This window comes from Gracilinanus agilis, chromosome 3 (assembly GCF_016433145.1).
Source record: "Gracilinanus agilis isolate LMUSP501 chromosome 3, AgileGrace, whole genome shotgun sequence".
Lineage (NCBI taxonomy): Eukaryota > Metazoa > Chordata > Mammalia > Didelphimorphia > Didelphidae > Gracilinanus > Gracilinanus agilis.
This window is the reverse complement of record NC_058132.1, coordinates 519,931,432-519,942,774: the sequence shown is the minus strand read 5'-3', so window position 1 is coordinate 519,942,774 and position 11,343 is coordinate 519,931,432.

Sequence of the window (11,343 nt, the reverse complement as noted above, 5' to 3'; positions counted from 1 at the left end):
TCTTTAGAAATCTGAATGCTATACCATTTGGTGCATACTTGTTGAGTGCTACTATTTCCTCATTGTCTATACTGCCTTTTTCAGGATGCAATTACCTTCACTTTCTCTTTTAATCAGATCTATTTTCACTTTGGCTTTCAGATATCATAAGTGCAACTCCTGCCTTCTTTTTCTCAGTTGATGCCCAATAAATTTTGTTCCAGCCTCTTACCCTTATCTACCTCTTGAGTGTTTCTTGTAGACAACATATGGTAGGATTTTGGTTTTTAATTCACTCTGTTATCTGCTTCTGTTTTTTTTTTTGGTGAGTTCATCCCATTCACATTCAGAGTTATGATTACCACATGTGTATTCCCCATAATTCCTTCTTTCACATTTTCCTTATATGCCAGTGTTTTGCTTTTAATCAGTCTCCTTTTTCCCACCATTATTTTACTTACCTTCCCATCCCCTGCCTTCTTATTCTCCTCCTATTTTTCTTGGTCTATTAAATGCCACACACCCCCATACTTACCTCCCTTTTAATATTCCCTGTCTTACTCCCCTCCCTTGTTTTTTCCCTCTCAAATTCCCATCTTAGCTCTAATCTATAGTCTATAGTTTTCTTTCTCTGTTTTTGCTCTCTGTGGTTAGATATCAAAACTTTATTTGTGTTATTAAGGGATTTGGTAGGACTCTACATATATATTCATATAGTTAATTTTAAAATTAGAATTAATTGTTCCCTACAAGTATTACAGGATTCACTCTTAAATTCATTTGACCTTGGAGATTTTTTCTTCAGGAGGTCATTTATAACTTTTTTGATTTCTTTTTCTAAGAGAAGATTATTTAAGTATTCTATATACTTTTTTGTTAATCTGGGAAGTTTATACTTTTGTAAATATTTGTCCATTTCACTTAGGTTGTCAGTTTTACTGGCATATAATTGGGCACAATGACTCCTAATAATTGATTTAATTTCATCTTCTTTGTTACTGTATTCATGACTATGCCTAGGTTTTATTCATACCTAATTCAATTGGAAATGTGTTCTCATTTGGTGAAGGTGTCAGCACTAAGTGAGGTGGGGTAATTGATTGATTGACTCATTTTATCTCCAACCTAAAAAAAAGGACCAAAGGAGTCCCTGAGGTCAAGCAGTTTACATTAGTGAAAAAGTGTGATGTACAAAATAATACTGCCATAAGACAGCATGGAATTAAGGTACTTTTAGAGGAAACAGAAGTTTCATCAGAACGTTTTAGTCTCATATCTCTTAGCAGCCCAATATAGTTACCTAGAAGTCACTGGAAGTAGACCTCAGGGAGGTAGTGTTAAGGTTTCCTCATCCTACCTGGAGACCCTGGAGCATCCCAGGTTGACTCTGAAGCTAGACTTGGTGACTGAAAGGAGCATGAGGAAGTGGCAATGTCCTGTAGCCTCCCAACTCTGAGAAGATATTGGAGTGACAAGGTTACTGTTAGAGACTGGTCTTAAGTTTTAGGATTTGGATCGTCACTTCTTACTGAAGAGAAATTAAGTCAAATATTCTTGTCTCTTCTTTGTTGTCTGTTATTAGGGTGTGATCTGCCCCCAAGAAAATACTTATTTCTTTCTTAGACATTTCTCTTGCTCCCCACTAATATATTGAATTTAAAGTAAAACAAAATAATTATTTTTACTCTCAATAGCATTTAGTGGTATAATTAACATAAGACCTTACAATTCTTTGGCATTTATTTATTGCCTGTCCTTACTTTCACCTTCTAAACCCTTTTCCTTCTTAGTTAAAGAAAAAGTAGCCTATGCCTACATACGTGGTACATCAGAGGTTTTCCCTTCTCCCCTCCTTTTCCCCCTATGTAAAACATGTATGTTTTGTGTCATCAGTCTGATTCTTTAGGGCTTTCCATCCCTTTTGGCGTAACTTCCGTGAAATTTTGGGTTAGTAGAATCTACTTATTCTTTCACTTTCATCTCTTTGAAATATGACATCTTGCAACATAAGAGGCCTGCTAGACTATTCTGAGAGTTGGATTTCAGTTTGGCAAAGAACAATTTCTTAACTCAAATTGTCCAAAAATGTAATGAACTACTTTGGTATATACCATGTTCTCTCTCACAGCAAGTCTTCAAGAACCCAGATGTCACTGGGTAGACACTTTCAGCTTTACTTTAGATCACATTCTTATTTGGAATGGGTTGGATTTAGTGGTGTGTAAGGTCCTTACAACTCCAAGATTCTATAATTTTGTGATAATCAATTTGAAGTGAATTTTTGCAATTTAGAAAAAAGTAGGGTTGAGAATAGTGGAGAGGGGTACTGTGATTTATTTTGAGGAATTCTTGATAAAGAAACTGCCATCACTGCAACAGATAAGCATTTCCCTTGCAACTTAGAATCTTAGAAAGTTGTTTGGGTAACTGAGTCATTCCGCTCACCCAATTCAAACCAAGTCTTTACACTCTATGACTCACAGACTCTTGTCTCTTTAAATATCTGAATTTTAATGTGAACACTGAAGAAATATTTATTGAAAAATTCTAATTTTGCAATTGAACTTTCTGCAGAAAATCATTATTCCTGCTTGCTAAAAATCATTGACTAAATTGAAAAGCTTTTATTATATTTTCAAGAGACTAATGCTTATTATTATTTTTTGTTCTTGTATAAAAATATTTTGCCATCGCCTTAACATGAATTGACTTCTTTGGGTCATTTGTGTCATTAAATATGATACTCACATACTTAATATCACCATTGATAAATGTAACTAAGGGACTGACACAATGACTGCTCAGGCCTAGGCACATTTCTAAGAGGTTTGGATTACTTTAAGCAAGATGATGTTGACCTATAATTAAAAGGATGACTATTCCTTTTATTTTCAGAGCAAATAACACAAATGGAAGTAACTAGGTAACACTGTGGATATACTACAGGGTCTGAAGTCAGGAATAGCGAAATTCAAATCTGGCCTCAGACACCAGCTGTATTATTTGGTTGTCACTTAATCTCAGTTTGCTTCAGTGCTGCCTCTTCATCTATTATTATTATTGATTCATTTTGTCTTTTACCATTGAATTTAATTGCTTTCTAGCAACAGTAAAATCAAAATGAGTTTCAAACAACAAAATAACATTGATTTAATCTATACTCATAAGTGCATGAGTGTAATATCAGGGATGTCAAAGATAATACTGATTGCCACATGGCTACTCCAGGCTCTTTTCATGCAAATTGCTAGGTCAGACTAGAGTCCTTAAAAAGTAAACTATCTTTAAGGGAAGAGGACAGAGCCGTAAGTTAGAAGTCTTGATAAATTCTACTTTTAAAAATTACTCCAGTCCCCAAAAGCATCTTCTATTTGAATCAATTTCCCATACTTTCTGAATGCTAATGCAAAGCCATTATAAAACATTTGTATCATCACAAGTTATTAGTTATAATATTGGGGATGTGTGTTGTCTTTTATATCCTGTCAGGTACCAAAAAAGCAGCAGTTCTGAGTAGTAGGCAGAGCCCCAGCCACCCAGGCATGAAAAACTGGATTTTTCAGACCCTGTCTTTGATGTATGCTGGCTATGAAACTCGAGCAAGCCTCTGGTTTCAAGGAAAATATAGTTGTTATAATTCCTCATTGGGCATTCTCTGTATTGATGAAAGGGGCAGCTAGGTAGCACTGGGCTTAGCACCAGAAAAACTCATCTTCATGAGTTTTAATCTGACCTCAGTCAATTTACTAGATGTGCGACCCTGAGCAGGTCACATAACCTTTTTTGCCTCCTAATCTTTAATATGAGCTAAAGAAGGAAAAGGAAAATTAATCCCTCTTTGCCAAGAAAACCCTAAATGGGATCACAAAGAGTCAGACACAACTGAAAATAACGGAACAACAGCAAAATACCAATGACATCATGTCTAGGCTTATCCTCATATTCTTATCAGAAACTTAGGTTGAGTCAGAAGAGCTGATTAGGACAATTTTTTGTAGGTGCCAATTGGAGAGTGAAGCGAAGAATATCCATCTCCTGAGTCTATAGTCTGCTTTCTACTTCATATTTTCTGCTTATTCCCTAGTGAAGAAAATAACCACCTAACTTTTTCTTGAAAATTGCCAGAAGGCTTGCCAAGTAAGCTAAATAGAGATGGGTCTTTGGAAGGTATTCATCTTTTCTTGAAGAGGGTGTTAAAAAAATTCACACAGGATGTAATACTAACCAAGGTATTATGTAAGAAAAATGTTAAGGGATCAAAAGATTTTTTCAGCCAGATCTAGAGATGAAAGAGTCGAACACTTAAATGATATAACTTCAGTGTGTAGTGAAGAAGCAGAACCTGCTTCACAAATTGAAAATGATCATCAAATATATCTATATCTATGCATACATATACACATATATACATGCATATACATATCTATATACATAATTTTACAGTAGTGGATGATAAAAGGATGAAGGGGAAATGTTACATATTCTTTTAATGAATAAAAAACAACTATGTCATATTTGTTTCCTTGAAAGGAATCTCACTGTTCAATAGTTAACTACAGCTTTTATGACAATGTCAAATGTAATATTCAACAAACATGTTTCCCCTAAGAAACAGCATGATTAAGCCATGATTCTGTTCTCTGCAGATGATTGCAATTGGCTTCATTTTCAATGTATTCCATGTCTTCAAAAGATTGCCTTTTCAGTGTATGACTGTAAATGATAGAAGTGCCCATGGAAAGTGACATCAAATCCTTTTTTTCATAAATAATGCATATGATATTTTTCCATTTATGCATCAAAAGTTTAGTATGATACACGCACATACACACATATACAGACCAAACAAAAACCATGCCACAGTTCTGACTTCTCTCACAGACACCAGAGTTAGCTGGCAGAAGTTATATACATATTGCTAACATTTGCTTCCCCATATAATTCCACTGGTGGTATTTCTGGAGTTTTTGTGATTGTGGTTAAAACTTTCATTTGACTGTTGACAGATGAAAGTCATCTTGAGAATTGTCATTGAGAATCTTTCTAGACTTTCTTGAAGATCTCAAAGCTTGAAGATTTTCTTTAAAAAAAAAACCCGCCAAAGTTTATAGCTACATATCAGGCTAAATTATTGGTGCAACATTCTTGCAGACCATAATGCATAACAATGTACACTGGTTAATGTTATATTTTCTAAGACTTTGTAAATGATAATCTAACGATCCCAGTTGTAGTACCAGTAGAAATGAAGTCATGGAAAAGTATCAATGCTCAGGAATTAACATTAAGAATTACTTTGGGATCAATAAAGAGGCATATAGTGGTTGTGAATAGATTATCAAATAAAAAAAATGAGTAACTACCAAGAACTCGAGTAAATACCAAGAATATCATAAAAAGAGATGTATGCTTGAAGCTAAGTCAGCCATGTGACTTTTGTGCTTTATTTCTACCCTTGAGATATTAAGAAAACACAAAGGAGGTCACCATTATGTTAAGAAGATCCCTCTGTGGTCAATTAATGAGAGAAAATGGACAAGAGTCATAAGATGAATGGTCATTCATGAGTTGCAGTCGACAACGATAAACAACAAATTTGGGATTTAGAATAGTAAGGGGGAGGAATTGGGATAAGGCTATTGCAGGCAGTGGCACTTGAGAAAAGCCTTCAAAAAGCTAAATATTACATCAGGTGGAACCAAGGAGGGAGGTTATTTCAAACATAGGGGATAACTTGTGCAAAGGAATGGACCCAGGGAATAGAATATCATGTAAAGAGAACAACAAGTAGGCCAGTTTGGTTGGGATGTAGAATACATGAAATTAAATAATTTGACTTAAATTAGAAAGGTACTGAAGAGCATTAAAAAACCAAAAAGATGATTCTGAATTTTATTTTAAAGGCATTTAGAGACTTCTGGAATTTTTCTGAGAAGGGAAGTGGCACAGGCAGCTCTGGCTCAGTGGTTAAGAGCACTGAGCCTGGCATTAGGAAGACCTGGTTTCAAATTGAGCCTTAAAATCTACATGAAATGAAATGGCAAAACCACTCTAGTATCCTTGCCGAGAAAACCCCATGGATATCACATGTGACTACAAGAAGCACATTTAAAGTACACACAGAGTAAAAGTAGGGGGCAGGAGCAGAATCTTCTATGCCTTAGCTGAAGTAAAATAAAAGCAGGAGTAGCAGTAAGGACCTCAGACAAATAAAAGATAAAAACCAATCTAAACAAAAGTGATAAGGAAAGAAATTACATCTTAATGAAAGGCACTACAGACAATAAAACAATATCAATACTAAACACATATGACCAAATGTAGAGCATCTAGATTCCTAAAAGAAAAGTTACACAAGTTATAGGAGTAAATAGATAGCAAAATGTTACTAGTGGTGGACCTCAACTTTTCCCTCTCAAAAGCTGATCAATTCAACCCAAAAATAACAAGAAAGAAATTAAAGAGGTAAATAGAATTTTATAAAACTTGGAAATGATAGAACTCTGGAGCAAACTTAAGGGCAATAGAAAGGAATATACATTTTTCTCAACAATACAGGGTACCTTCACAAAAATTGACCATGTAGTCATGAAGACTGACTGAACAATAGGAAGATGACAGTCATACACATGTTAAAGGAAAATGAATTTAATAATAGTGTAAAAATAAATAGGAGGGGGGAGAAAATGTTTTAGGCTATTGCTATATTCCAGGTCAGAGGTGAGGAACTCCTGACGTAGGAGGGCAATCACATATGTAGAAAACAGGGGAAAGGCTTAAAGGCTGTTATCAAAGTGGAATCCACAAGACATAGAAACTCATTTGACATTGAATATGGAGAAATTATGAAGGAAGAGGCTATAAACTGGTGTTACAGGAAAGATGAACTTTTTGTTATAGAAACTAGTGACACTGCTTAGGCATGGAAGTCATCAGGATTTGTTGTTGTTGGATGGGGTGAACACACTAATGAAATCATAGCTGCCTCGAAGAATAAGTAATAATAATGTCTTACCTCCATTTATATAAAACTCTATAGCTTTCAAAAAATTCAGTTACATCATTTCATTTAATTATTGCCATAAATATTCATGTTAGAGGGGGCAGCTGGGTAGTTCAGTGGATTGAGAGTCAAGCCTAGAGACGGGAGGTCCTAGGGTCAAGTCCAGCCTTAGACACTTCCCAGCTATGTGACCCTGGGCAAGTCACTTGACCCCCATTGCCCACCCTTACCACTCTTTCACCTAGGAGCCAATGCACAGAAGTTAAGGGTTAAAAAATATTCATGTTAGAAAAACAGACAGTTTCTCCATTTTGACAGTTAAGGAAACTGGTAGCAAAAGAAGTTTAAGGGTGTTGCCAAAGCTTATATGTCTGTTTAGTAAAAGAGCCATCTCTAAGAAGAAATATTGGAGAAAAAGAGTCATTTTAGTTGAAGAAAATTAAGTTGAATAACGTTGTTCAAGGAAAGACAGTGTTCAACTCTACAAAGAACTATGTATAACATTTCATCATTTAAGTTCTTGGAACTTAGAACTATGGTTTAAATCCTGAAGCACAGGTTCTCAGTTAAAGAAACAAATATACTTGAATTTAATCAAGTAGTTTTAATATTAATTTAAAATGAGTTCTTTATGAAGGCATATCTTAGAGAATTTCTTTTTTAAAAAAGTAAATGTTTACTAAAAGTTTGTAAAAGATAGAATATGAACCTAACTTTCATCCCTTACTTTGGCAACAGGTTGTATTGACCTGGTAATAGATAACATTCATGTAGATTTTAAATACTCATCCAATTGTCTCTAACAATTCACTTTTCAACAAGAAAGGGAAAATTTTCCATTCTAAGAGAGAAACTTAAATATTCTATTACCTTGATTTAAAGGTACTATGCTGCAAAAATTAGAAGTGGGGGGCATGATGTTTGTGAGACACTTTTCCATGAACCATTGCCAGGAGGATATAGCTTGTCAAAAACTGCAATTTTAGCAGAGATGTGACATATAAATATATTTGATAAAACATAAAATATATCTGACATTTCCATTATAAATCTCACTTTATAGTCTCACCAAATCAGGCATCTGTAACATTTCATTAATATTGAGCATACTTGTACTGTCCCAGTTTAAATGAAATACATTATTTAGTATGTCCTTACTATTTTCCTTTTACAAATTCATAATGCTTAATATAAGTTCATCTAGAAATTAAGTGGCTTAGTATATAATCAACTGCCGGTACCAAATAGGAAAGTAAGAAGGTGACTAAAACTATATCCAGGCAACTGGAATGTAGAAAGAGAAGCATAGCTGGATAGGACCCGAGAGATTGTTTAATATTAGCTCATCATCTTGTAGATAAAAAAGTGAAAAAGCAGTAAGATTAAGTGATTTATGCAATGCCATCAAATAATGATAGTCAGTATTAAAATCCAGTACTACTTAATAAGTCACTGAGTCACTGCCAACATTGTACATGCCCAGAAAATAACTTTAATGATTTAAAAAATGGCCTTTAAAAATGTAAAGATAAATAAAATTATAATATTAATATTGAAATAAAATCTTACTACTTTAGGAATGTTGGTGTCAACTTTTTAATATTATCTTGGCAAAGCTCTAAAATAGTCATTTTCTATCTTTATCTTATTGTAAAAATAGCACAGTCTCAGTGGGGGGAGAAAATTGGATTAAGGTTAGTGAGAACTCTGGTCAAGATTTTATTCAGGGGAGGGGGGCAGCTGGGTAGCTCAGGGGATTGAGAGCCAAGCCTAGAAATGGGAGGTCCTAGGTTCAAATATGGCCTCAGACACTTCCCAGCTGTGTGACCCTGGGTAAGTCACTTGACCCTCATTGCTTAGCCCTTACTGCCTTGAAGACAATACACATTAATGACTCCAAGATGGAAGTTAAGGGTTTAAAAAAAGACTTTATTTAGTGATGAATTTCCTTTATACTCGTAGAGAAACAGAATGATCCTTTGACTCCTTATAGGGAAGCAACATGGTATAATAAATGGAGATGATCTCAAAGCCAGAAGACCTGGATCTATGGCAGGTTTCTGAAACATAACTTGCTTTGTTACCCAGGATAACTTAAATTTTCTATGCTTTCCAGTGTTGACAAACTAAAAAAGAAATAGATCCCTTTGGTCGTATTGAGTTATAAAGCCACAAATTAACATTAAGTTGATTATATATATTTTTTAATTTTGCTAAACATTTCCCAATTATATTTTAATCTCGTTTGGGCCTCAATGGAAGTTTTGCACCCATTTGCTGCCCATTGCAAAAGGTGAGTTTGACACTTTTGTTACAGGCCATTTTCTAAGATGATAAATTGCAAAGAAGGTGCTGGCCTACCATGTTAGAGGTAATTTTCTCAGATTGGAGTCTTCCATAATGATGAAATCACAAGTCTAGTCCATGTCTTTTGATTCTTTAATTTCCCTATATGCAAAGTGGATGTAACAGAAGCTTCTTACCTACTTCAGTGAGAGTTGGTAGGACTCTTGTTGGGTGAAGAGAGACTAATGGAAACGAATGAATTTAATGAAAGAAGATTATGGGAGAATGAATTAAATGGAAGGAAAAAGAGTCTTCAGAGAGATTTCAGAAGAGAAAAGGGTAATGAAAATAAGAATTAAAGTGAGATTTTAAGTATCACAGTGGTGAGCAAGAACACCAGCAGTAGCAAGTTGGTGAGGTGGAGTAAAGGTATATTCAGAATGTAAAACTTTTCTACCAGTTTACCAATGATCCTAGGAAGTGTCAGCCAGATTTAGGGAAAAAAGGAAATAAAAGAGAATAAAGTATAAAATGGGCCAGAAGCATAAGAATGAATGTTTAATTAAAGAAGTAAATTCAGAAAATGCAATGAGAAAAATCAGGGAGAAATGGGAAAGAAAAAAACTGTATCAGCTATATTTTTTTGTGATTATCCTACATTCTAATTGGGAGGAGATGAGATTCCCACGCAGTTTGAGATATATTATCATCTTCAGGAAAATATAAAAGATTCAAATGATCAATTAACAAGTGATCATGAAGCAATTATGTTGAGGGACTCTTGTAAAACTAATGCAGATGACAATGATGCATTTTTAGCATTGATTCAAACATGAAACAGGGAAGCATGTGACAAACTTTGAGTAGGAGCATTTTATGATTTATCCTTGAGGAAATATATGAGGAAGAACATAAGAATTTCTGGCTTAGCATTAGAGAAATACCATTAAGCAAGGCCATGATAAAATCTTCTTATATATATATTATTTTCAAATGAAATGGTTGCTACAGATGACATATTTGTGTGATTAGAGACATTGCAATATTATATGAGAGCCAAGTATGAAAGTGGAGAGATTTGGGCTATAGACAAGGGAACACAAATATGAGAGGGAATGTGGGCTAAAGGAAGTTAGAATAAATCATCACCTTAGAATCCTTTACCTAAGCTCATTCGGACGCTCCAGTAGATATACTAGACAGCCATGCATCATCCTTAAATGAGAACCTAGGGACCATTTATAAATAGGTTATCTCTTTCATGAATGTTTTAAGTATGGAGAACAGGGGTAGGGTAGTGCATAATAACCTCCTGTATAAGCTGCAAGGCGTAGGAATTAGGAAAAGCCTTATACTTTAATTATGTATGTGTACATATTTATATACAAATAAATGTAAATACAACCAATCTATCTAATCTTTAATTATTTGGGGTCTGAGTAAGAACAGAACAAAAAGAAAGAAAAAAGGCACAGAAAAACAATCAAACTTTGCAGAAGATAGACTAGATATTTGCCAAGATATTGATAGAGTGGAAAATGTTCAACAATCAGCTTTCTTTAAAACAAATTATTCATGACATACTTTTAAATTAATTTACATCATTTACATTTTCCCCATCACTTCTTAAAATCTAGATAATCAACAAGAGCAATATGTCAAGTCTTGATTTGTGGCATCTGTTGATTTTGGAGTTATTAATGCTCACACTAAAAAATTTTAACAGGCAATCTTCTCTAATCTATTTAAGCTGATTCCAGCAGTACCTGCAAATACTCCATATGTCAAGAATTGGTTATTTTATTCATTGTTAATATTTCCACTGACAGATGACAATTTCTTTATGCCTTAGTGTGCTTACAAATATATGTGAGGCGCTGTGATTGAAAACAGAAATGATCACTTTGTGACCAGCCGTTATTAGAATAGTCTGTGTGATGAGGGCTGGGACTAGAACTTTCAGTAGAATAGAAACAGAAAGGAAAAAAGGGGCATGTGAAATTAAATGTAAATATATGAAAACTGCTATATATATATATATATATATATATATATATATATATATATATATATAT